General features: G+C 37.6%; 1 protein-coding gene across 1 annotated transcript in view; it reads left to right on the top strand.

Annotated features, from left to right (window-relative positions):
- Positions 1-26,804, top strand: part of GABBR2 (gamma-aminobutyric acid type B receptor subunit 2) — a 471,821-nt gene that overhangs the window by 193,468 nt on the left and 251,549 nt on the right. The window lies entirely within an intron of this gene.

Genomic DNA, 26,804 nt, shown 5'->3' with positions numbered 1-26,804 from the left:
AGTAAGAAATTTCAGACTCTTAAAAGAAGCTATTTAGGCAAATGGTCACTTGCTGGAATTTTCTGAAGGTCGTGTATAAGTGTGTTTTTGGCATTTTGCACAAACATCATTCGTGCTAAGGAAATTTTTTTCTTTATGGCAGTAGTATTTTATCCAATATTTTTCACTTTTTAGTCTGTTTCTCAATACATTTCTTAAATTTTTTTAGCTTCCAAAAACGAGAGAAGAAAAGAAGAAATTCACCTGGCCGAGAATTAGAGCTATGCGGTAGTATTGTATGGTTATGTCATCTGGCACTGAAGTTTCACACTCCACTATCACCCTAAGAGTTCCCAGGGTTCACATGAATTGATTAGTCCTTGTCAAATTCCATGCCTTGAACAAAACCAAACCAAATTGAAGAGTTTTTTAGAGAACTGCTCACCATTCTTTCATGTTTAAACCTTACACAGTGCACGTGTGATAGGTTGGTATTTGCAACACAAGATAAAGCAGCGGAATGATCAATACCTTCTATATGTCTAATACCTCATGACTGAGAATTCCACATGGTTAAGAGTTTCCTAATGGATCTGATACAAAAATCTTCACTTTATCTGAAACCAAGACGTATTTAAAGAAAAAAAATCCTATTTAGATTATATCAAAAAAATGTTTCAAGACAATGCTAATTGTAACAGATGTTAACATTGCACATTGAAATTTTATTGCTTATACTGCAGCATTGTCCTGTTTCTGTTTTGGGTTTTTCTATTCTTCGGTGCTTGTTTTTTTAGAAAAGGGTAATACAAGGATGAAATGTGATTCAAAACAGTGATTTCAGATGCAACCATCCTCCCTCACACAATAGTTTTGATTTGGTCTCTAATTACCTTCCATTCATCAGGCAATTACAGGATATTTTCAAATTAAAATCAATGGTAAAGTGATAAAATTTAAAAGTGCACATGATGTAGCTGAGTAGTAGGAAAAATGTGATATTGCCTAAATCAGAAGATGATAAGCTTATTTCATGAAATATCCATCTCTGAAACAATTTCTCAAAATCCAGGGTCTTGATTGCTAAGAGATTAAAATAAGATCCTGGAAAAGTCGCAGAATGTCCTTTGGAATGATGAACCTTCCCAGAAGAGCATGCAAATTTAACAGAATCTGTTCTTTGTGAAAGGTAATCTGCAAGTACTGGGGTCAAGAAGATAAATCAGCTGTTAAGCTGCTTGGAGTTACCATGTCCAGGACTAGGGCCGTTACTTGAGTTCAATTTAAAAAATATGCCTATTTCCTATCACTTTCACTATGAATGATTAAAGCTAGAATTATCTCGGGTTATGAGAATAATTTTTAAGTGGTTTTGTGTGTTCTCTTCAGTACTATTGTCTGTTCATAGATACATTTATTTATTTGAATTTTTTTAAATAAAAGCAACCTAATAGTTTCTTAAGAAATGTGATTGTTTCTGTATTATTCTAGTTGTATCCAACTCAGATTTATACCATCTTTTCTCTATATTCATTCTTGCTTTTAGATGGTTTTGTGATGGTTCAGAATTGAGTTTCAGCAGGTTTCAAAACCTTTTGTGCCCTGTGAGGAAACTGGAACCTTTGTAGAGCTAGAGATACCTTTTCCTAAGAAAAGGCTTTAAGAAAAAACATCATAGTCATCCCTCTTGGACTTTAAAGCTAGAAATGTAGGAGAACATACATAGTGTCACATAGTCACAATTCTGCCATCTTTTCATGTTAATAATTTTCTCTACAGGAAAAGAAGAAAGGGTCCAAGATGAGGATTAACACTATTCTAAGATTTTTTCATGTATTCTCAGTCATGCCCAAAACATGTATCTGTACTGTTATTAGTACAGTGCTATTCATCCTCTGATTATCTGTGCTATAGTTATATAGCGGGGATCTTGAATGAAACAGTGGTATGGACCACGCTGCAGCCTATGGCTCAGTCTGGCAGTCTCCCAGAGAAATAAGAACGTAAGCTGTTAACAGCCGGCCAGTCTTTTTTTATTTGTCTGGAACAGACAGATTGATCTGCATATAGTTTGGCTTCCAGTGCAGTTTCATGTTTTATTTACTTCCCTATAATTGCAGACCGCTGATGAAAGGGGCGGTCCTCTGCCCCTCTCCCAAGTTTCGGCCTTCTCTGCTGCAATTGATCTTAGCAGTCATTTCACTGTGTTGTGAGTCAGCTCATCTGTCCAAAGCTAATTTTTCATTTTCGGAGTGACTCAAGCTCTAGGGTTATAACTTCCACTGCAGTTCTAAAGTCCTTTGGAAAAGTGGGAACTTAAATTTAATGGAGACTTACTGGACATCACTCAAAGTGAAGAGTAAAGATTTTGCATGGTGGGAGTGTAAAGGACTGTTTTTGGGGGAGGGCACTGAGAGGTACTTTCACATCTGAGAGGAAGGAGTGGGGCATGAAGTGGATCTAGGTATTTCTGCTAGGAAAGAGTATTGCCATGGTAAATTTCTTTTGTTGTTTGCAAAAAATATGACAATATGATGAAAACAAAACAGGGAAAAGTTATTGGTGGGATTTCTAGAGGTTTTGAACACTACTGAAGTGCTGGATCCAGCATGATTCTTCTGAGTCCAGGAGGCCCTGAGATTATAGGAAGATCCTCGGATTATGATATAGGAAATGGGGACAAATTGGAGATGGAACCTTAGCCTTTCATTTGCCCTTCTTTATGGGAAATGGTCTGTGCACATTCAACTACAGAATAAGGAGTAATATTTAGGTAAAAATTGTGAATAATAAGTAATTAGAAGTGGCTGTGTCCAGGCAGACTTTTAGTACCTTCACAGATGAAGACTGCACAACTTCTCTGGGCAACTTGTGTCAGTGCTTGGTGATCCTCATGGTTACAAAGTGTTTCCTGACATTCAGATGGTATTTCTTAGGTTTCAGTTTATGCCCATTGACTCTGATCCTGCCACTGGGCACCACTGAAAGAAACCTGGCTCCATTCTCTTTAATCCTCCCTTCAGATATTAGTACACATTAATGAGATTCCCTATCAAGATTTCTTTTCTTCATGTTCAACAGTCCCAAATCTCTCAACCTCTCCTCATAGGAGTGATGCTCCAGTGTCTTAATCACCTTCATAGCCCTTCACTGGACTCTCTCCAGTGTCTCCATGTGTCTTGTATTGAGAAACTGAGAACTGGACCTGGCACTCCATGTATGCGCTGAGGAGAAGGATCACCTCCCTTGACCTACTATGACAACACTCCTCCTTTATGCAGCCCAGGATGCCATTAGCCTTATTTGCCACAAGGACCCTTTGCTGGCTCATCTTAAACTTGGTGTCTACTAGGTCCTTTTCCACCAAGCTGCTTTCCAGCTGGACAGTCCCCAGCATATATTGGTGCATGTTGTTCCTCCGCAGCCCAAAACTTTATGCTTCCCCTTGTTGAATTTCATGAGGTTCCTGTCAGCGCATTTCTCCAACCTATTGAGGTCCCTCCGGATGGCAGCATGACCCTATTGTGTATCAGTCATTCATCCCAGTTACATATCATCAGCAACCTTGCTGGGGGTACACTTTACCCCATTGTCCAGATAATAAATGATGATATTGAACAGGAAGTTCAAGTGTACTGACCCTTGGGGTACCTTCTGGCCTCCAGCTAAACCTCATGCCACCAATCACCACCCTCTGCCCTAGCCATTCAGGCCATTCATCTCACTGCCCACTTTTCCAGCCCAGACTTTATTAACTCCTCTAGGAGAATCTTATCGGACAGTATCAAAAGCATTGATGAATTCTAGGTAGAAAATATGTTCCATCACCTTCACAGGGTTTGATGTGAGGTTGGTCAGTCTGTAGTTTTCTGACATTTCCTTTCCTCCAGTCTTCATTCACTTCTCCAAGTCACCATGATTATTCAAAGATTATTGACCCACTACACTATCACCTGCATTGGTGTGCTCAGTAATTGTTTGCCCATAAGATCTCAGTTGGCTCATTTTCTATCCCTGTAGTCAGGCTGTTCTGCCTCATAAACAGCAACTCCACCTCCTCATCTTCCTTCCCTCCTTCCTAAGGAGGCTGTATTGCTCCACTGCAGCACTCAAGTGACAGGATCTATTTGACCTCGTCTGTGAGCCCCATAAAATGGTAGTCCCACAACTGGTCACTGAATCAAAGTTACCATGTTTATTTTCCATGCTGCTTGCATTAGTGTATGGGCACTTCAGAGAGGCACCCCACATGCTGACTTCCCTAAAAGGATTGGAAAGATTTCTCCATAATGGTGCCTTGTAGGCACATCCTTGTTTAGCTGTTGGAAGTGACCTGCTTAAGCCTTGTTTTGTTGTTTTTGTGATCCCTTTTTAGTCACATCATTCCAGGTCCTTTGTTTATCAACCTTCCCTGCCCATCACTCTCTCACAGGGCTTGTGGTAACTCTCCTCTTTCATTCCTAATTTGAAATGCCTCTTTACCAGGTCAGCCATTCTGCTGGCAAAGATAACTTTGCCTCACTCAGTGAGAAGGATCCCATCTCGCCCCAGCAGATATTGATCCACGAGGAACATTCCATAATTGTAGAAATCAAAACCCTCTAACCAAGACCAGCCCCACAACTAGTTGTGGACATGTATTAGCTGCCTCCTCCCCCCAGCCTTTCCCCTTATTGGCAGGAGTAAAGACACCACCACCCGGGCCCCCATGTCCCTGACTATTGCTCCCAGAGCTTGCAGACACTTTTGATACTCTCCAGGCAGCATCATTGGTGCCCATATGGAAGAACAGCAGGGAGTGATAGTCAGAGTGTCAGACAAGCCTTGGTGTCCTCTCCACATCATCCTGAATTGAGGTCCCCAGCAAGTAGCCGTCTTCCCTAGGTGGTAGGTCAGGTCTGCAGATGGATGTGTAACAGATGGAACAGGTCCTCTGTTTTCCACAGGAAGGAGCCGCCCATTACTATATCTTGCCACTTCTTCCTGATGGTCTTGCCTGGTCTAGGGTCAGGTTTGGGTGTAAGGGACCCAGATACTTTACTCGAAAGTACATATGGCTCATCTTCAACTTTGAGGGTGGCGAATCTCTTTCATATTTTTAAGCCTTTAGGTGGAGGAGGAACCTTCCTCTTGGTGGCAGAGATCACAATTTGGGACAGATGGTGTCTCAATTTCTACTGAACCCTGGAATACAGAGATATTGAGACTGTAGTGTCTGCAAGAAGTTTCTCAGAGGGTTCCTAGAAGTTTCCTGATGATGCCAGACCTTGTCCCTAGATGATTGCAAAGCAAAGCCCATAGACTTCTGCACAGACTGCCGTGTCCATGTGCGACTCAGGAAAAGCAAAATCTGTAAGGAAATAATACAGGGGGAGGCAGAGGGCAGGAAAAATAGTTTCATCAAAGGAAAATTATTTCAGAGATGTTAAGCTAATTGATTTCTTAGAACTACTAGAGTGGATTTTAGTGCTTAGCTGAATTTTATTTTATTTGGCACAGTGCCCTGCAGGACCTTGGTAGAATAGGGAGGATAGGATCAGTGCAGGGATTTCTAAGGCAGTTCAGAAGCACAACCAGAAGGAAGACTGCAGCAAATAGTATTTTCAGGATAAAGAAGTTGCCAGCGACTTTTTCTTTTTAAAGGAATAGCCCTGGGACCAATTGTTTTAATTGTATTAATTCATTACTTTGGGGAGAACAACTTACAAACTTGTGAAAGTTGTAGATGACACAGGGAATGAAGAAATTCCCATTAAAAAAACAAAAACGAATCATCATAGGGGATGTCTGAATGATCTTGTTAACAGGAATTAGAAAGGAAGTGTGGTAGGCTTCACATGTGGTAAGCTTACTAGAATTTCTAGGATTTTAATTAAACAGGTTTCAGCTCTTGCAGGACCATAATACATTGGTGACGGTTTCAAATTATTTTCCTTTTAAATTCTTTTGCTTTGGAACATTATAGCTGTAGTTTTAAATATTTTATTGCAGATTTAAGTTTTGGTTCTGTAAAATGTTTTACAGCCTACAGCGCACGAAGAGACTTCCCATGTGTGGATTTTTTAAAACTATGTATCAGCTGTCTGGTTGTCCCAGGCAGTCCCTTTCAGTGGTAAATTCTTGTGGATTTTAAACACACCCCATTCTTAACAAGAGTGTCCTTTCCTAGTTCTTTCTTACGTCTAATCAATCAGAATTGTAACCACGAGTTCCTTCTGCAAGTAAAAATTTTTGATTTGTTTAATCAGTGTTTCATCACTCTGTGGAGAACTTATTTATGAAAAATGTATTTTTTCTTTTTACTAGAAAATACAGAATTAAATCCAAATTATTGAAAATTTTATTATAATAATCATTCTGTTTTGATATTGAAACTACACTTGAAGATGTTCTAATTTTTGCCAAATGCCTCTTTTAAAGTCCGGATCAGACAAACTACTTGGACATTGTATTAGTATTGCCTGGCTGAATGAATGCATGAAGGCTTCCAGCACACACATGTCTAAACTTTGACTGCAGTCAATACAGTTAAAAAAGAACTTGAGATCAACCTTTTTGTAAATGTCAAAAGCTAAATCACATAAATGTTAAATAGGAGTTAGATTCACTAAAAATGTTGTTGCAGTGGCTATGTTGGCTTCCTCTCCAGAGCTCTTTGCAAGTGCTGTGAAGGAGCTTCAAGGAGGCTCAGAAAGCTGGGTCTGTAAAAAGTATTTAGGCTTCTTATTTCTAGCTTCAAAACCTGTGGAGTTCAGTTGTTCTTACTCCTTACACAATTGATGGAGTAGTGGATAAATGATTTTTGGATGCATTCCTAAAATCAGTCAGAGATGACAGCACACAGACCAAGGAACTAGTAAAGGTAGCAAAGAGTCAGCACTGAGATTTCTATGTATTATAAATCCTGGCATTTTTCTAGGAAGTTAAAGCCTTCCTCTGGGGCTATACAGATGTATTTCTGTACATGCAGAATTCGCATCCCTGAATAATTTTCTGGACTCCAGAGTGCTACTGTCTGTACTTCAAAGGCTGAATGGAGGTCAGTCCTTTCTCTCAGAAAGCTATTTCTGCAGATGATGATATTTTTATCTTAATTTCTCTTTGAAGAAGACACCAAAGAAATGGGATTTCTCTTTTCTCTTCCCTTCTCTTTGAATCCTCTAAAAGGAATGCAAACTTACATCAGCCCACTGTCAGGACCAAGTGGCAGACATCTGCAACCTTTTCGGGCAGTAACTCCAAGTACTTTCGGTACTGTAATAAATGGGAGAGTAACACATTCCAGAAAGGTACAGTGTAGGTGGAAAACTAGGAATATGTCCAGATATTCTTAAACAGATCCATAACAAGAAATGCTTATGTTTGCTCTGCACTGTTCTGAGGGAGGAAGGTGGGTGGTGAATTCCTGTATTTCATTCTGCAAATTGCACATGTACTAAAGAGAGGAGGAATACAGAGCAGAATTAGACAGCGTTGTAGAGAACATTTCACTTACAAAACTTTTTAAAGTTCAGCCTGTACATGAACATTGAGTTGGCAGTTGTTTGGATGATGAGAAATGAGCAGATGTTGGTCTTTCTTTTGGAGAGACTGTTCTTATCATTCCTTCAATATGTACAGTTAGTAATGTGGCATGAGCAGTAAAGGAGTGCCTTTACTGCACCTTTGTTTGCCATGCAGGCATGTGGTGGAGATTTGTTCTGGCATGTTTTACATCCCCGATCTAAAGAGGGGTTGCTAAGAGAAAGTAAAACTTCGTGATGACAGACAAGACAATGTATGGCATTAACAGGTCCTAACAGTCACAACAAAACTTCCTTAAAAAACTCTGTGATCAAGGGCAACTTGCCAGACAGGACAAATAGGTGTCAAGGAATAGGGGAATCTGTTAAGCCATCTCAATTGCATACCTCAGGATGCAGTTACTTTTCCTAATAAGTAAATAAACAGTAGCATTTAAAAAATGCATTAGTCAAAGTGTATGTTGGGAAACGGGAGGCTATGGCTTTGCAGTTGTCAGGGGTGGTGCTTTGCATGGTGATTGCTGAAACCATGGCTTCCTACCGAAGCAAGAATCCATCCATAGAACAAATGTCCTATTCAATATAGAACTACACTCCCCCACAGTTCCTCTTGCCTTCAAGCTCAGGACACAACAAAGTTCTTGTTTGCAGTCACTAAGAAGGAAGCAGAAATGTTTTCCCCAGACTTTACTTGGCCCACTTTCCCCCCTTGCTTTGTTTTGAACTCTTCTAAATCTTGTCATGCCTCCAACTTGAAAACTTCCCTTCTCTGATCCTTCTGCTTCTTGAGGTTGCATACAATAGAGATATGGTCACTGTACCCTTCATCTGTCTAAAGTGATTCTGTATATGAGATGCTAATTTTAAACAGAATAGGGCTGCAGAATCCAGCTGCAGCAACTTTATCAATGAAAAACCTAGCCTTTCATGTCCTACAAGTAATTTTCATCACTTCCCAGCTTCATCAAGAATATGTCCATAGGTCTTTTCAAGACATCTTCTCTCTAATGCTCTAAACCAGCAATTCATATAAGCATTGAAATCACTAGTTGGAAGGTATAAGAGGGTGAAATATCTTTCAAAATACAAAAATTATATAAATTTTGATTTTCACTACATGGTTTTCTATCCAGTTCTGACAGTTACAGTAAGAATTCAGAGACCTGACCCCTAGGTTAGCATAGTTCCAAATTGCCATGCTCATGGAGTGTTACATGCAAAGTTCCCAGCTCTGATTTGTTTCTTTGTCTATACTGGAAAGTTATACTTCTTGCAGTACCGGAGATTGTAGGCCTGTTGACATCACATTGAAATGCTATGCCCTGGAGAAGGAGAGGAGGGAAATGTATGAATTATCTTTTGATTATGATACTCTGCAGTGTAGCCTTCAGCTCTTATTTTGTTTTCCAGACATTTTCTTCACTTTAGCGTTATTTGTTTAATTTCAGCCTGTATAATGTTCTGATGCACTAGCAAACTAATCTGCCTACAGCCTAGGAAAATATTCATGTTTTGCCTCTGTCAAGTCTAATAATTGCAAGTGTTTACTCTTGCACTGGTGGAACAGACAAGTGCTCTGTGTTAACTCGGCAGCCTTCTGCAATCAGTCCTGAGGTCTGCCCTCAGACCAGCTTTGCTTCTCTTGTCCATCTTGCTGAAATGAAAAACCATGGTATTTGTTATGAAGGTTTCTGTCCCTACCTGGACTGCCTTGTTTAGCTTAAACTTTGTTTCCTTAAAATGCCACCATCCATGGGTTCACTGAGGCTTTTGTTTATATGAATGTTAGACACTTTAGGATGAATGCAAAGACAGAAAGCAAGAACTTCACAACACCCTTTCACCTGGAAACTAGTTGTTTTTAGCTTTTCATTTCTCTTGAAAGTATTCGTATTTGTAGAGCTGCACATAGGGGAAGGAGGTTATCACAGCTGAGTGAGATGATGGTAGGCAGGAGCTAAAGCACAGGGTGCAGAGTGATGGGAACAAGAGAGACTACAGGAACAATATAGCAGGGTGAAGGGACACCTGCCTCAAATATCTGTAGTCCCTTACTGAAAAATACAGTACAGCCTTGGTATGTTGTGACAGCTATTCTCATCGATCAGAGTTTGGCGGAAGTAATCAGGCAGCCTGAAATGTGGAACGTACTGAGCTTTGAACACTGGCTTAACATATCTGCATAAGAAAAAAATAGTTAATTGAAATTAAATGGATTATTTTTTATTTCTCTAGTGGAAACATCACTTCTGCTGAATGAATAGTAAGCAGTCTGGTAATTCGTGATGAAGTGATTCACATTTATTAGAAAGTAAACTTAAATAAAGCTCCCAGATCCTTTGAATCTGTGGTAGAAATTCTAGTCAATTTAAATAAAACTGTAGACAAGTACAGAATGCACATTAATCTTCAATTATTAATTTTACTATTTCCTTTAAAATTCAATGTAAGAATGAAAGATAGGCAAGGAAAAATAATGCAAGTCTTTTCAGGTGTACACAGTATGGACGTTTGCATTTCAGTCAGCAATGCAACAAAAGAAGATCAATCTGTAGTAAGGCTTAGCTGCAAACTTTTATCTGTGAAAAAAATAAAACTAAATAGAATTATTTGATAAGCAAATGCTAAACTCTGTGGGATCAGAGATTCCAAGTGTGATCTTAATAATATGTCTACAAGAAAAATTAAAAGTTCTTAGTTGTCTCCAAGACAGAAAGGACTTTTAAAAAAGGATTTTGTTTATTAAGGCTGAGATACTGTCAGCCTCCATTACATAGTTTTGATGCAGTACTTTCTGACTAAAGTATTATGCCCTCTATTTTGCAGCTGTTCAGACTGATAGATTTCCTTCTGGCATTAAAATCTTTTTATTTTTCCTTAAAAACCTGTTACGTACCAGTAGATCTTAATACAGTATTATGTGGTATAATGTAAAAATCTTTTCTTGAGCTTCTACTGATGACCATGACATTGTATGATAGGGAATACCCTTTCAGTCAATTTGGATCAGCTGTTCTGGCTTTGTCCCCTCACAACATTTTATGTATTGCCCATTTACTGATTTTTGGGAGCAGCAGACCGAGAGAAATCCTTGATATTATGCAAGCATGTTTTAGCAACAGCCGAAACATTGGTGGGTTATCATTGCTGTTTTAGAGCACAGCAACACACAGGCTGCTGTGAGCAAAATTGACTTCGTAACTTCATTCCATCCAGACCCAGTACATCATGTTACTCGTTTGTACTCAGGTTGCTGCCAGTGAAATGGAAGCCATTAATGGTTTTAATCAGTAGATCTTAAATAGATCTACTTTTTGCAGGGATTTATTATCACTTTGACAATGCAGACACCAAGGTGAAAATACGTGAAAGAGTTAGACCGGATGCCAGTAAGTACAAAATACGAAAGTTTTGTTATATCTAGTCAAAATGCACAGAGTTTCTTGGTTTGATAAGGAAAAATGCTACAGAATCTAATTAATATATGTATAATCCTGTTGTTTTGCATGTATTCATACTCAAGAACACTAGAAATCTGGGAAATTTACTATATTTTTGTCACTGCTTTAATGTCCAATGATACACATTTTAAAAAATTGTTTTATTTAATCTTTAACTTCCAGACACCGTATTTTATGTATTTTTGTCTGCTAGATTAAAGAGATGGGAGTTAGAAAATCTCCTTAAGTAGGTAATTTATCATGTACAGACTGTATCATCAAGATTCAGTTCTGTCTTAATCCATCTTAGAGCTCATTTAGCCTCTCACTGTACAGTCTATTTCCAAATTGCAAATCAATCTTACAGTTTTCATCTAAAGTTGGAGCTTTATCTTGGTATTGCTTTTAGTGGAAAAACTGGATAGAATTGGCTATCTTCAGTTTTGGGAGAGTAGGTGCTTTAAAAGTACTCCAGGTACTGTAAACATATGTCTTTTTTGCTAGGCATATATCTTGAAGTGCATGTCTTTTTTCAGATGGGCACAGACTGCTTTCAATCCATGCTGCAATCCAATACATGCTGGCATACTCTGAACTGTGCCCAGCAAAAGAGTGAGTAGGGCTAAGGATCCCCAGAGCAGTGATCTCCAGATAGGGGTGTCTGCACCCCAGTGGATGATCTGTTGGGGTGCAGGAAGAAAATGGCTAAATTTGCGTTTATATTTCTTTTTATATTAAAAATAAGAAAGAAATTAAGCTTTACTAATATTTAGTACGCAAATTGACACTGGTGCATTTAGTTGATCCATGTCATATGGTCATGTAGGGTTCATGAAGTGTCCTAAGGGAAAAGTGGGTACTTTGCAGCGTTGAGGGGTTGAGAGGGGTTGGGCATGCTCACTCATTCATTCACTTTCAGCATATTGTGATGTGTTACAGTTTACATGTCCACAGTTAAGTGGATTTACGGATTATATTATCTAGTTTTACTAAACTACAAAACGGACAAGTGGCTTAAAAAGATTCCTGCAAAGCAACTGCAGATCAAAGATAATACTGATAATGCCAGTAGAAGTGAACAAGAAGAAAATGATAAAGCTGGCATTTTTTCCCCTGCTAGTATGAGCTTTTCATCAGCTACGTTATGGGTAAAAACAAGGATCAGCTAACGAGATCTGACAAGAAGCGAGCCAAAAAAACCCACCCCAATTACAACTTGAAATAGAGATTTATAGCTACGGTTGCTAATAGTGAACCTTTCTCTAAAGTTATTTTCTGCCTTGAGATGTTTGGTGTTGATAGCATATGAAGACATAGCAATTAGAAAGACGTTGAGAAGTTAAGCATCCAGAACATGAAAACAAGCCTCAAGTGATATTTAAAGTCATGTGATACTCTGTCCAGTACTTTACATAACTAAACATAATGATAAATGTTTAAAATCAAATTCTGATGTTTCTTTATAGGAAAAGACAAAAAGGCCCATATTATTAGGGCAACACCTGTTCTTCTTGTAGTGAAAATAGCTGAAATGATACATGGAAAACAATATGACAAAAAAGTCCATTCCTTTGTCAGCATATACTGTTGAAAGATGCACTAAAGAATTGCTGAAGAGTTGAAAATCAGATATTAAAACAAAGCATACAGTGTACGAGGTTTAGTGCAGCTGGGTGAAAATACAGATGTTTCTAATGTGTTTCAGGTATTTGCTAGATTCTGTTTCAATAATGAAACGAATAAAGAAGTACTTCTTTGTAAGCTATTGAAGGAAAAATGTACTGCAGAAGATACATTCTTGGCAGTAAATGACTTCTTTAATGAGAGTAATGTTTTATGGAAAAATCATGTAAGTGTAACCACTAATGGAGCAGCTGGGACAAAAAATGTGTTCTAGGGAGTTGCAGAGCTAGCATCACACATGAAATTCCTTTGCTGTGTCAGCCATAGACAAGCTCTTGCAGCAAAGCAGCTGGAGCCAAAAGTCTATGAAGTCCTCCAGGGTGCTATCGATGTGGTTAATTTTATATGTAAAAATACCTTTAAATAGTAATATATTTACAGTACTCTCTAATGAGGTGGGGAATGACCATGAACATTCATTGTAGCCCATAGAAGTTCACTGGTTTTCTTATGGTGAAGTGCTTAAAAAGGTTGTCAAACTTGAAGATGTTACACATTTTTATTTTACAAACAAGTGTTGCAAACTTGCTGACCTTTTCTGTGATGAAAGGAAGCTACCCATAGTAGATATTTAAAAAAAAAAAGACACACACTTAAAGTGTCCCTTCAATATGAAGGTGACATTTTAACAGTGAATGAGAAAGTCACTGCTTTAGAGAGCAAACTTTTCCTATGGAGAGCACATTTTGGAAACAGATGTTCACAGCAAGGGCTCCACCCTTTACGTAATCTAAGTACCCCCTGAATCGAGCACAGCTTCTTTGGGGGAAGTTATTCTGTTCTGTATATTGTTACTTCTCTATTTCTCGCAAGGATAAAAGGCCTTAGTAAGGTACCCTATTCAATTCCTGTAGGTTCTTTTCACACCATGACACCATATGAAGACACTTGCATGCCACTTCCTCTTGTAAAACTGAAAATTAATCTATTAAACTCTATGGTATAGCAGTTTGGAGAAACAATTGGAAACTAAGAGATGCATTGCATTGTAAGATATTCTCACTTTCTTCATTTCTCCTCTTCTTTAGGGCCGTTACTTATGAGTATCACATCATCTGGTGACGTAGGGAATCAGGGCAGGGAGAGAAAGAGGAAGGATTCCCCTCCTCCTTTCTCTAATATACATTCTTAGACCCAAATGTCAGCAATAACTTTTGTATTTCCCTTACTTTGACGTGTTCATACAATGTGAAGGGGACTCTGGTTCCATGTGAATAGATCAATATTTAAACATTTATTCACACAAATTAGTGATGGACGATCAGTTTCCTGAATCCTCTAACACCTACACTCTTAGATATTATCTGTCAAATTTTCTGAGCGTTAAGATTAATAAATAGATGACAATTTAAAGAATTATTCAGGTTGCAGGATCTACACATCTAAATTCAAATATGCCTGCAGAGCTTTAACAGAAATATTCTGTAAAAAAGAGAACATCCTTTAAACAAAATCAATGGCTTTCTCCTAACTCCCAGTCCCAGCTTCTTGCCAGAGTTTGCTTGTGTGGACTACTGGGATTATTGCCTGTGCTTCTAAATCTCTTTCTGGTTTAAAGGATCCCTCCTTACAGGCTATTAATGTTACAGTTTGGGGGGTTTTTTTAATGCTAAATGGGCATTATCCTTCAGACCAATTAAAAACATGTAACAAATGACACGGAATTTGTATAAAACTCAGCAATAGATAAAAATTATTTTTAAAGAGATTCCAATTCCAGTGAGGTCAAATGTGTATCCCTAAATAATGCTACAAGGATTCTCTCCTTCCTAAGAGGGAAACATTACATACGCTTATGAAGGTACCAAACATTTTTTATACCAGATTGTTGTTAGTTCTTGTGGGGATATAGAAGGGTAAAGTCTGATTGCAGGTGTTTTGTGAGTTCCAAGGACAGCAACAGTAAAAAGTATTAGCACACATGGTCAAGGAGATGACCACCAGTCCATAGTAAACACACATATTTACCATCTGAAGTTGCCAACAAGTTGCCCAAAGACACAGATTGAAACCGCTTCCTTAATTTGTAGTATAAAACACTTCAAGTAATTCTTAGCAACCTAGAGATTTTGTTTTCTTACTGTCTTCTTCAGACAGTACTGATAAACTGCTTATATTTTTGTATGATTTTCCAGTCATGGATAAAATTTGCTTTAATTTCTTAAACCAAATAGCTTGTATTAATGTGATCCTGGAGGATTTGACTGCAGAAAAAGAGAAATTGAAACTAATGAAGTGAAAAGATGCCACCATGTTTTTTTAATTACGTTACTGTAAGAATGAGGGGCCTCTGGTGGTCTAGTGGTTAGAGTGTCTGACTCTCACCGCTGCGACCCGGGTTCGATTCCCGGCCCCCTGGGCAGGTGGAGCTCGTCAGCCGTGGAAGGCAATCCACCTAAGAGAAGGTCACTCTAAACAAACCTACATCCTGGGGACCTCACTGCCACTGTCCAAGCTTTGCTCGGCCCCGGCAGATGAACCTCAGGACTAAAGGGTGGGCTCAGTTCAGCGCACGCTGTGTCTCACCTAAAAATCCACTGCGCAGGCTGGAAGGGTTAATGACCTTTCCCAAAATCTTCGCTCGCGAAGACTGGCCATTACTGTAAGAATGAGTGCAACCCCCACAAGGCTGCTTAAGACAATATGCCAAGATGTACCACAATGCCTATTCAGAATCTCACTGAGAATAACATAAAATAATGTGCAGAATTTATTTATGAAGGACTTGATATGAGATATACCAAGAATTATTGTGCTTTAGGAAGTTTCAAGAAAAGATACTGGAAGGAAGAAATCTCAGAACACAGAAGTCTGTCAAAGGGCAATTAACAAAGGTATTAAAGGGTTCAAAAAGATATGTACAAGAGCCAGAGGAAAATCTCTTTTCTAGAAGGACTTTTCACAGGTAACTGCAGTACAGCTTCAGCCAACAATTGAAATCTCAGTGGAGGAAGTATGTGAACCAAACTGAGACGCTCAAGTACAGTAAATTATCACCACCATATGGCATCCTTCTGAGGATTCTGAAGTAAATAAAGTGTGAAATAACAGTCATACGCCATTGCAGGAAATGTTGCTGCAAGGTTTTCTTCAATATTAAAAGAGATGTTAATAGAGTTTTCATATTTTCTTTAATCTTGGAGAACCAAGGGATAATCCCCAAATTCCCTAATAAAGTTTAATCATCTAGTAGTCCTAGAAAATAGGATGAAAATGCTCTAATAGTGACACTACTTTAGCTTGCTTTACCTTAATTTAACTTAAAAAGTGAATTTAATTTAAAGTTAGCATACCATATATTAACCTGATTAAATTAACTGGCATGGGTTAACTGAGCTATTAACTAACTCACCTAAATTCCTACTTTCCAAAGAGGAATTTGATTATGGCTTCTACACATTATTTAGTTGCTTGGCTTTTTTAACAGAAGTAGTTACTCTCTGAAGCCTTTAGCAGAGGACAGTCATGTCTCTTATGATGAATTTGGGAAAATCAGTGTTGTAATATATGACAGAGCCAGTATCAGTTTCTAGGGGAAACTGGTGGGGAGAGACAAAGAGAGATTGGAAGCAAAAATTATAGTTTAGTCTGTAAATTTCTTCTCCTTGGGAGATAGCAACTACTGTTGTTCCTTTTATGCCAGGGAGTGCCATTTAAACACCAATTATTTTTTCTGCTGCAGACTCTTAGCAACTTCCTCTCACACTCCTTTAAGCAACCTTGAACTTCAACTTGCTGCTGCATATATGGAAGAGGGAACAGGACAACCTCATGTGCTTCCCAGAAATCACAATTTGATGATTTGCATGGCACATTTTCAAAATACATATAAGTAGTTAAAATTGTATGCCTGGTCTTTTATGAATTTTGCCAGCTTTATTTTCAGTTTTATACTTTTTTCTGAGACCATAGGTGGCATTATCATGCTCACTAAATGTTAGATACCATTAATTTTCCACATGATCCACTTCATTTTTTTTTTTTTACATTTTCTAGGATTGCCTCTCTTCTTTTTTGTTTTGTTTGGAAACAGAGCAGTAAAATAAAAGACATTTCTTCGGGAAGCATTCACTGATGGGTAGACTCAAGTGAGGTTTCCTACAACGATTAAGAGCTGGGTGCATAGTTGCCATACAGCTCCTACAAGACTACTGCTTCTTCCTGCAGGTATAGCATCTGCAGAAATCAGAAATCAGTGTTAAGGTTAATGTCTTTTCCTCAAAGAGGTGATTAACAGCCTTTATTGAACAAGTCTTGGCATAGAAAATCTTGCATATGAATGTACTGCTTTAAGAAACAGAAGAGTTTGGATGCTTGAACATCTGTCTTGTTCTGTTTCTTTATTAAAAGTAATTGTTGGTTATATATTGTTTTTCTGCTTATTCTTGCGCTGTCCTGAACCAAAAATTCATCTTTAGCTAGTAGAATCTGTTTGAGAGGGTCATCTGGTGAGTGGCCCCAATTTCTTAGCAAGTCCATGGTTTTATCTAAGGCCTATCTTCAAGCAAGTATAGTAGTTTCAGATGAGACAGAATACTCCCTCATGTGTATGCTTGTTTGGGTAGAGTCAAGACATCAAGGACTAATTCTTAAAACATTCTGACTGTTCCACAACTGATGAAAATACTTTTTAGGGCATTTATTTTTCATACAGTTAAACGCTGGAACAGCTGTATCTTACAAAAGTTTTAGTTGTAGCATTAAGCTGTCACTACAGGATGTCTTCAAAAGACATAGAGAACTGTCTTAATTAAATGAATACCATAGGAGGCTCTGTGAACATTCTTGAAACTATACACTGAAGTGACACTTTTTCAGAGCTTACTGCACTGAATAATAAATTTCCCAAATAGAAAAGTATTGTCTTTGGCCATTTGAACTTTCTTGCAGATCAAATGACAAAAAAATTAAACTGGGGATTATTTTTCCCCCCCCATATCCTAGGTTATGTAGTCTTTCAGCTACTCTGTGAGATAGTATGTCTATTATTTGAAATATGGAGTACTTCGAGGAGATCCAAAGGGAAGGATGTGGTTCCTATTGTGAAGACTGCCACTAGTAAGACTGTGAATTTCAGCTGTCTTCTGGGTTGTGGGTTTGAAAGCAGGAAGAAGATTTCCTGTAACACTGACAGTATCTCAGTTTTTCAAGATTTCATAACTTCTCAGTTCCTCCAGTAGAGATGGGTGAGTGCAGACTCTTGATGCCAACTATTATAATCAGATTCACAATCCTACTTTCAAAGGTCTGAGCTGCTGATGTTTTGCTGTGTCTCACAAACAGAGAAGATGCAAAAAAAAATAAAATTGCACTTTTGAAATATTTGTGAAATTATTTTCATTTTTTGCATTATAAAAATAAATAAACCAAATATTGTGTCTGCACAGAGAGCTGATGCTGAAGCATTTTGACAGAATGATCAGATCAGCAGTGCTTGCATGTGCAGAAAGAAGGCTTTTAAGTTTGTAAATTAGTTGTTTCCTCAGATAATAATCCCAGTGATTACCGGAATGGTATTAGTAAGCATCTGAGACAGAAGAAAATCAATCAGTGACTAATTATTCCTACTTTAAAGACCTCAAAAAATTACTTCGGAAAATTATACATTAGTATGAAATTTCAATACGTAACACTAAGAAATGCATTACTTCTTGACCGTCATGTACCTTCAGTTTAGTTTCTTCTAACTTTAGTTTCCAAATGGATTAAGTTTACAGTCCTTACTACAATGTGCTACAAAATTCCAGTCTTAAGAAAACCAAAAAGGATGGCTCAATTTAATAGACAAGTGCAAGTGAAAAAGGTTCTTTGAATGTAAATGATACACAATGGAGAGAAAGAGGAATATTTATTTTTAAAATCTTATTACTACTTGTCTCTGCCCAGTAATATCACTTCAGTTAGCATCCAATTTAGTTCTCTAATGTAGCAGAACCAATTTGACTCAGAAGAGATTAGAAGGTAACTTCTGTATTTTTCCAGAAGGAACATGGGGCTGAAGAATGGTTCATATGGTAAAATTTTCTTGTCTATTTATAATAGCATTATCATTTGGGCAACATTGTAATGTGATGACCTTTGACCCTAAAATGATGTCTTTTTACTGTTTTTCATCTGAAAGAAGAAATAGAGACTTATGATATTTTAACCACAGGGTTTTTTCACAAAGTTGATTTAACCAAAACTGTTTAAAGCAGCGCATTGCTGCGTGAAAGTAAGTTAATGAAAAGCTTTATTAAACTGTTCTCAAACTTTATGCAAACCTCCACTCCTGAAATGCCTAAAGCCCAAATACCCCAGTGTGTTGTAATAAAGGCAAATACTCCCATAGTTCAGGCACAGAACGGAATTAAACCTAAGCTTGATATTGCTGACCTTTCGACATTTAGGAAGCCTGAGGAATGTGGATTGATATTTTTGAGTATTTCTGAAATAAGTTTGTAATAATTTCTCATCATCTGTATTCTCACAGGTTCTATAGTCTCCCTTTTTTCAAAATGTCATCCAATTTTTATATTAGGTAAATGTTTCTTTCTTTTTTAGTTTCCCACTGAGGCTTGTATTCATAGTTTTCAGTTGATAACAATATGTACTCCTGGATGCAGAGACTTTCATAAATGTTGACATAGTCCCCTGAGTCTGATGTGATTAAACCATTAGTAAACCGCTGTAGCTTTGGTACAGCAACTGAGTGCGTGGTAAAACTTCAAACTTGGTCCAGGGTTTCTGAAAGAAAAAAAATCTCAGATGCATAAAGACTTCCAGGTTTTTCAAAAACCTCTCAATTTGTACAGACCTCCTCTAGCAGCCAAGAGGTGGCGGGAACCTGTGTGTTCTCCCTCAGCTGTTGGGTGGTCAGGTTGAGAATGGGTGCAGGAAGGCAGCCCGCTGCTCTGACCTTGCCCTGAGAACCTTTTATGAGAGTAAGAGATCTCTGGGGCTTCTAAGTTTCAGTGGATGCCGGTGGTACACCGGCATTTTGAGACAGGTTAGATTTTGAGGCCTGGAATTCAGCTACAGTTCAGCTGCTATATCTGAGAGTCATCTAGGCTCCATTTATGGTTAATGGAGAAAGAAGAGAGGCTTTTCCAGGGTGCAATTTATCTCACCTGTTCCAGGCATATATTTATGGATGAGATGACTCATTCCTTAGAAATGCCCATTAACTTTGCCAGCATCCATGTAACATCCTTCCTAGTTAGTGTTGGAATAAAAAGTATTTCATCCTTCATGGATGAAGAGACTGTAAATGTATAAATGTTACTGTTGCTTTCATTCTACCTAATCAAGGAGGATTTGCATAGAGGCACTTCCTTTTGTAATTCTAAATAATAGCTCTTTTCACACTGTTAACATTTTCTTAAGCAATATTTAATTGTCATTCATGTTTGTTTGAATTATCTCTGTCAATGAATTCTGCTTAGAATTGTTTTAGTAAATAGGCTCTTCCTGAGTATAATAAATCTGCTTGAAATGTGTATGTATATAAAAATTACTAATGACTACTATATGTTGTCCACCTGTAATAATGTAATTAGATGTTGAGTCCCTAATTTTTGGTTCAGTAGTTGAATGGTCTATTTGCTACATGAAGACTACTACAGAAATGGTTTTGAGGGTGGTGCAACAGTGTGTGTTTCAAAAGAAATTAATTTTCTTTTTCTAGGCTGTGATTTATTTTTTTCTTCTCTGCTGCCATGAGACTTTTCTTCTTTTTCTGTTCTTATTTCCTGATCTAGGCCAAATTCACCAATGTAAAGCAGCTTTACTATGTATTCTAAGTAGTTGTTGGGGTTTTTTTAAATTTCTATAAGTATTTTTTTCTCTAAACACGTAGTCTAAACCCTGAGAAATTTTATTTTTCAGAAAAAGATGCGGGTATAGCCTATTTTTTGTTTTATATGTTGTGACTATACTCCACACATAATAATAGAGAGCCCCTTTATTTGTCTGCCTCCACATTCCCTCCAAGATCAAATGTTGAGTATTTCAGCGCTCCTAGTCACTTGAATGCTTCTTGCACCAACTTTCAGTAGTCCTGTTGCATTCCCTTGCTTTAATAAACAAGCAGTTCTAAACGCTTGCTTAATTACTTGCACTTCTGGCATTGGTTTATGAATTATTAAATAATCTATTCCCAATATGACCCCTATTTACTTCCATAATACCAGGCGTGAAAATTACTGTTGTATAATATTACAACCTCCAGAGCCTTTGCTTTTGTTCTGCTATCTGTAAGAGTCAAGTCTAATAAACTTGTAGAAGGATGGTTGTCCTATTTATCTGGAAGCCATCAGAAACCACACTGCCCTCAGTTTTGTAGATAGTGTCTCACACTGAAGGATCCAGAAGTATATTTTGTGTATATTTTCTTCCTCCATTTTCTTCATTGGTACCTCTGAACTCCTCATGTGAACAGATGTTATTTTTTATAGCATATATCACTAATTTTCAATCCTTGCTTTTATAGCTTGACAATATGTTATGCATTTTTTTCCTGTAAGGAATGTACTGTGTCTTTTCCCCTCTCTTCTGTACTACTGAGTTGTATGTTAACTTGTCTTAGTGTCCAATCTTATTGAAGAGAGCTTTTTTTTTCAGACCAAACAAAGTCCTGCTGAACATATTGAGCATGTTCTTAGCATGCTTGTAGATTAAGTGAAATTTAATCTGTTCATATTTTGTCATAGTGCAGATCCCTGTTTTTTTCCCTAGTTAAATTTTTTTTTCACTGTAATATGCTGGTGTCTTCCAGTACCTGATAGCAAGTGATTCACCTCTTAATAAGATGAATGGATTTTATCTTTTTCTTGCAGAGAAATCACCTTCTAACTTGAACTGTTTGTAAATCACCTTAAAGCCCCCTAATTAACATCCCCCTACCACAAGACCCTACATTCCTATCAAGTCTTTTTACACACAGCTGGTAGGTTTAACATCAGAGTCCTGATTATGTTTAGCCACTGTGACCAAAAAGCATGAGAAAGAAATTTTCTTACTTTAATTTTTTTACCTTAGAGAATTTGGGGGAAATTAAGGATGCCTTACTAATAGCTAAAATAATATTTTACTCTTTCCTCTTGGTTTATTTATGCTTCATCTTTTGGTTTTACATTGTCTCTCTGCTTCAAATTAGGTTCTACCCCGTCTCATTTTATAGTCCTAAATGAGGTGTATATCAATGAAAGTGTGTCTCTCTAATTTATCCAGATAGTGTTTCTTGAAAGTAAGTTTCACTCAATGCTTCTAAGCCTCTAAATGTGAGTAATGTGTTTGTTTCATTGGAATGAAAATAAGGATAATTATGTTTGCTTGTAATGCATCATGTATGGTGAGATCTCTACTAATCCCAGAAATTGTAATCTGTCCCATGCAATTACTCACAATTTACATTCTGTCCATATAGTGAGGAAGTATTTTTTTCTTATCATTCAAACATTTGTTTTGTACACATATATTTATAACTCTGTACTGAAACTCCTACATCACAGCATTTCAAAGTACACAGTATACTTTGGGCAGCAGGAAATCTTAGTAAAATATCTGACTGTGTAATCCATCTGGTCTGACCAGTTCTCATTTGTTAGGAGTCTCTTATGGTCAGCATCTGGTAGGATTAAACTGCTCTGAATGACAAGGATTTAGTTTGCTGTACTTACATGCAGCTTTAGTGAACCAAAAGGTCATGGGAAATATCTGTTAAAAGCAAAGTAGTATTATTAATCTAAAAGTTATTAAATTTATTTAGTAAATAACTGGCGGAGTTAGGATTGACTGAATGAACTGTGCCTTTGAGAATATATTTTGAAACCTAGTCTGAAACCTTGGTCAGTGGAGACCCCTGAACCCAAACTACCATCACTAGAGTGACAATGCATCAGGAATATCACCTTTCTTTACTATTTTACTAGAGAAAAAAAAGGATAAAATTGGCTTAAAAAATAATGAAATACTGTGGTCAAATGGATACTATTTACTACTGGTCAGCAGGTGCTTGCTCCAACTGAAGTGAGAATTCTCATTTCACCTAAAACAAGATCAACGTGTGTGCAACTTTTGTATCCTTGTGAGGTACGGGATCATTTATATATTGTATGCAGAGAATCATCATACATACTTCATATAGGAAGTAAAAAACAACCAGAATTCAGTGCCAGGGCTCTGAGAACATCTAAAGGCCTTTCTGACCTGCCCCCCAAGACTACCTCATCGTCCATAACTCTATTTCAGCTCAGCCTGGTGCCATCGGTCTGTGCCCCAGGGATGCTGTGGGAGTGTTGGTTTCTCCTTCTCTCCATCACAGCCATGCCTGGCACGGACCTTGTTGGCTTGGATCCATGTCTTGGCTTGTTCCCAGATCTGTCTTGTTGGTATGGATCTACCCAGCAATCACGGGTTGTGTCTGATTCTGTTAGTTCTCACCAGACCCCTTCCTGTCCCAGACTTGTGGATGGACTTCCCAGCTTTGCCCTGGACCTGCCTTATTGCTATGACCTTGCATGGAGGTGTCACCTCATGGCTGAAACTGGCTATTCTCTCCAAGGCTCCCCTTGCTGGGGTGTTGGCTGGTGAGATCCCTGGCCCAGGGGCTCTGTGATTACACTTGCACCCCTCTTCCCTATGGGGCAGCCAGCCCATGCTGCTCCCCAACATTTACTTCCTTTCCTTAAACCTTCATCCATCCCTCCTGATACAGAGCACAAGAGTGTCGCAATTTGATCTCCTCTAGATTCATTATTTTTTACAATCCACTTCGTTATTTTATCTACTCTCTCAATTTGCTAGAGATTAAAGAAATTAATTTCTTCCTTGGCAGTGCAAGTTCTTGATTCATCAAAACCCCTGTATTTCTTCCTTCCCAGGTGCAGGGTCAGGGACTTTGTTGTTTGCCTCTCAAACATCACTGAATCTGATACAGCAGCTATGAGGTAGGCAAGTATTGTTGCCATCCACTTCACAGGAAAAAGATACAGCCAGACTTGGTAGCAAACTTTAAAACCTTTCAGTCATGAGCTGAGTGAAAGAGGAGCTCTGGCAGAATGAGGGAAAAAGCCGTTTTCTTGCATCCCACCTTCTCTTGTGCCTCAAGCACAAGGGCCATCCTTTCCTTGCTGCAAATGTGTCCCTTACACATGACACAAACCCTTCATATTTTTTTTTGGAGCTTGCTCCTTGGTATTTCCACCCCAGTAAGTTTTGAAGTTGACCACACATAGATTAAATATGTAGTCTGGCAAAATATTGATTTCATCTTTGTAGGCAGAGTAAAATTGTCTTTATTTTAATGATGTTTTTTTCTCTGAGTTACCGCCTAGGGTCTCTGAGAGACTGACTAGGGTCTCTGAGCAGTGATTTGTGAAAATTTCCAGTTTTATTGATGATCAGGTTTGGTAGTTCCTGTTTTGGAAAAATAAAATATTGCTGTCTTCAAGGTATGCAAAGTTGATATAAACAGATATAGATCTACAACGTTCATTAAATCGTTAACGAGGGAATAAAAGCACATGGAATTACACTGCTTCTGTATTATAAGTCAGCGCAATATTTACTTAGGAACTGTGGATTCCCCACAAAAACTTAATGCAGTTTTGTTACAATTTTCTACAGCAAATTCCTCAAGTTGAAATTATCCTATTTCACAAAAAAAGAAGCAGAAGTATAGTAGTTCTATAATTCTCTTTACTTGGAGTTGCTGGAATGAAACAATTGCTGCTGAGCTCTAAAACTGCTTGTACTGCTGGTGATCACACTTTCCAGGACTGCAAGCATCTGCTAAAACAAAATATCCATAATTTTGCGTTCTGAGTTTCACAAATTTCATCCAAAATCGGAATGTTTGCAACAGGAGTTGGCAGCTCTAGAACTGGAGGTGAGGCTTTGCAAATTCTGACTTTGGACCCAAATCCAAATCAGAAGATTCCGTAGTTAAATTTATTTGAAAGAAATTAATAACCTTTGTAGAAAGAAAACCAGAAATTTCCATTCCATTATATATTTAGAGTATTTATAAAGGAGGAAAAGACCCTGAGGATGGTGAAAATAAAAGTATGGAAAGAGGAAACAAAGACTGGGAAATATAGTATAAATACCCCAGACCAGGCACAAGATGACGTGTCAGACTAGCGGTTAGAGCATTGAAAGGGGAAAAAAACCATTGCCTTCTAGAAAACCAGTGTAAACCTTGTAAATGCTTATAAAGCTCTTAGTATCTTGTTGGGGTAATGGGAAAGAATCACCTTTCTTTGGCAAAATCTCCACAACACATGCATCTGGAAAATTTCAAATATGTGATTGTAGCAGTGAAGGAAAAAGTTTTTCAACTTCTTTGGCATAAAAATCTAGTAAGGTATGTCTTTTGGGAGGTTGATCAGTAGTTCAATGAGCTCTGAAAGCTACAGAGGACTTGGCTTCTAGCAGATGAGCCAGGACATTTTAGAGAAATTTCTCAATGGCTGAATTTAAATGCATGTTACTCAGAAAAAAAACCAAACGTATGCAATTGTATTCTTCAGTTGCAGAGCTCATGAATGAGTTCTGAAAGGATGGAGTCACAGCAAGTCAGTAGACAGTCTGAAGCGTAATTTTTATAATTGTCAGTTTTATGCCCACCATTGAAGCCTATCTATAAGTGTTAATCTATTTTAATAATATTTAATGTGGATTTTTTTATCACGGTTCTCACATTAATAATGGTCTAATTTGACTAAAGAGTATTTGGGTAAATCAGGTTTTCTGCTCAGAGTAGCTGAATAGTATTAAACTAGTCTATTTTTAGATTAAAAAAATGACTAGAATAGGTTTCAGCAGAAAATCAAGAAAATATCAGAAAAGCAAATCTAAAACTAAAAATGTTCTTGTACAGAAGAAAGTAGGACAGTATGGGGTAGAAGCATATGACACATTTGCTTGGAAAGTACAGTGCTGATAGCTAAGGAAAATATTACTTTTTGTCAGTAACAAATGATAGTTTTAGTGAACTTTCATACTAGGTAAAAGGATTTTGGACATTAGCTGAACTATGATCAAGAGAGGTCTGTTTTCTTTTGGTATCACTAATGGTTTGTTTCAGAAAAAAAGTTTTTCTTTTTATTGAGAAAAACCTGTATCGTGAGGAGCAGTTAATGGCATTGTTGGAGCTAAAATAACAATAATTCATTTTTACTAGTAAACTAGCAGAAAAAGGAGTCATTACTGATCATTTTTGTCAGTGAATATATTTTCACAGAATTAGCTTAAAAACTGATAACATCACAAAAAGATAAAAAGTTTTAACTAAAATGTTGGTGAGCTGACCATTCTGACTTGCTTCTTTAAGATAAACTATTTTTTAAATTAAAAGTTACTTATATGTCCTGTTTGTTTTAATTGTAAAAGGTTATAATGTAAAAATGCGTCTTAGTGATTTTAAAGCATGGTTAAAAGGGATAAAATTACATAGAGGTCATGGAAGAAGTAATTAGGGCAGCTGTTGTAGTAATGATTGTCAGGAAATGACCCATACAGAGGGTCATCGGAAAGTATCTTCATATGATATATAGGCTTCTAAATTTTCATGTTTAATACCACATATCTTCCATCTTCTATTTTCTGTGTTTGCTTTTGAGATACCTGCTTTACACCGTGATTTACTTCTCCTATTTCTGTCATTAAAAACAAATTAAATAGATAATCAGTGCCATGAATGTGATCATAATTTTATTAACTTAAAATTGGTGTGCCACTCTGTTCATTTCAGTGTGTAATCATGTTACAGACTAAAATTATTTTTGCTTATCTATTAGGAATAGTAATGTGAAACTAGTTTTGCAGTCATGTGGCTGGAGGAAAACCATCAATGATTAAGACAGAAAACCTTGAAGTATTTATATGAAACAAACCCCTTAAATCGATAAGCCAGATTGCTTTGTGTGTTATCTGGCTTCTTTGTGCTATTACACAGCTCAAAGAGGACAGTCTTGCCACTATTAAAAAAAAATAGGTGCAAAAATCTGTTGGTACATGGTTGTATGTGTCACCTTTAAACAACCTATACCACCTGCTGCTCCATGGTCTAAGAGAGGGGGAGGGCACAAAGGAGTTCATTAAGCTTTATCAGTCCCTAAATGCTGGAAACTAAGCTCTGCTGATTCATGCTAGGACCAGCTGACAGTGGTTTCAAATCAGTACTTGAGTATGTGTA

This window comes from Pipra filicauda, unplaced genomic scaffold, assembly GCF_003945595.2.
Source record: "Pipra filicauda isolate LSUMZ 115617 unplaced genomic scaffold, ASM394559v2 scaffold56_size3634133_pilon, whole genome shotgun sequence".
Taxonomy (NCBI): Eukaryota; Metazoa; Chordata; class Aves; order Passeriformes; family Pipridae; genus Pipra; species Pipra filicauda.
The sequence above is the reverse complement of the archived record's forward strand: the minus strand, read 5'-3'. Positions and strand labels throughout refer to the sequence as shown.